Genomic DNA, 1,749 nt, shown 5'->3' on the forward strand with positions numbered 1-1,749 from the left:
TTTCTTTTCTGGAAGTAGAGCGGTGGGGATGACCTCGGTAGCTGCGATCTTCCTCTCTTCCTCAAGAACCTTGTGCTGGTCATCCGTCTTTGGCGTGTCTATCTTTTGACGGGCAGCATCAGGGTGCTCGCTGGAATCGGCCATCTACAAGAAGTGAGACAACTTATAAGTTATGGGGGCAAATTGTAGTGCGACTTCAGAACACCCGAGGAGGCGGACGAACGTACCTACCTTGCCGGTGGAAGAGGACATGGTCTCACCAGAGAGGAATAGTTCCTCCAGCAAGGTTGTGGCGAAGCTTTAGCTTTCTCAAGCGGAAGAGGCGTGGAGATTGAGGGGTCATGGTGCGAGAGATAAAGGGGCTCGTAGAGCTTCTTAAATAGCCCGTGGCGGAGCAGAACAGAGGACAGTGAAAATTTAATTCCGGCGCAGAGTTCAACATGTGCTCACATTTATGATGGAAAACTGAAGATTCAACTTTCGCGTAGAATTCACACGAGTGAATCGCTCCCGCACACCCTCATATGGGTCGGCCTTGTCTTTCTGGTTTCTAGTGGGCATTATGCAGACTACATAAACATAGCACTAAAAATGTGGCTAGTCACTTGCAGTCAAAATATCACTCATTTCTTTTTAATGTTGATTGCTTCCTCAAGTAATCCATGGTGAGCAAGGAGGTATAATATTTTGTGAATCCCACTCTCGTCTTTCAAATAATTGATTTCAACAGTTTTGAGATGTATTGATACCGAGAATTCTTTCTTTGGCTCGTAATATTCCTATTGCGGACAAAACACCGGAATGAATCAGCAATACAAGGCAATTTGTTAGATAAAGCATCATACTTCATACATATAAATAATTCATACCTTGGATATCCTAGTAAGTTCAAGTGTAATCATCATACTTTGAAGTTGCCTTGTATTGCTGATTCATTCCTGAGAAATATTTTGTCCACAACAAGAATATTACGAGCCAAAGAAAGAATTCTCGCTATCAAAACATCTCAAAACCGTTGAAATCAATTATTTCAAAAATGAGGGTGGGATTCACAAAATATTATACCTCCTTGCTCACCATGGATTACTTGAGGAAGGGATTAACATTAAAAAGAAGTGAGTGATATTTGACTGCAAGTGAGTAGCCACATTTTTAGTGCTATGTTTATGTAGTCCGCATGATGCCCGCTAAAAACTAGAAAGACAAGGCCGGCCCATATGAGGGTGTGCGGGAGCGATTCACTCGTTTGAATTCTGCGCAAAAGTTGAATCTTCAATTTTGCATCGTAAATGTGAGCGTATGTTGAACACTGCCCCGGAATTAAATCTCCACTGTCCTCTATTCTGCTCCGCCACGGGCTATTTAAGCAGCTCTACAAGCCCCTTTATCTCTCGCACCATGACCCCTCACTCTCCACGCCTCTTCCGCTTGAGAAAGCTAATGATTCGACACATCCTTCCTGGAGGAATTATTCCACTCCGGTGAGACCCTGTCCTCTTCCACCGGCGAGGTAGGTACCTTCCTCCGCCTCCTCTAGTGTTCTCAACTCGCACTACAATTTGCCCCCGTAACTTATAAGTTGTCTCACTTCTTGTAGATGGCCGATTCCAGCGAGCACCCTGATGGAACCCGTCAAAAGATAGATACCCCAAAGACAGATGACCAACATAGGGTTCTCGAGGAAGAGAGGAAGATCGCAGCTATCGAGGTCATCCCCACCGCTCTACTTTTAGAAAAAAAAGAGAAGAC

The sequence above is a fragment of the Triticum aestivum genome, chromosome 7A (assembly GCF_018294505.1).
Source record: "Triticum aestivum cultivar Chinese Spring chromosome 7A, IWGSC CS RefSeq v2.1, whole genome shotgun sequence".
NCBI lineage: Eukaryota > Viridiplantae > Streptophyta > Magnoliopsida > Poales > Poaceae > Triticum > Triticum aestivum.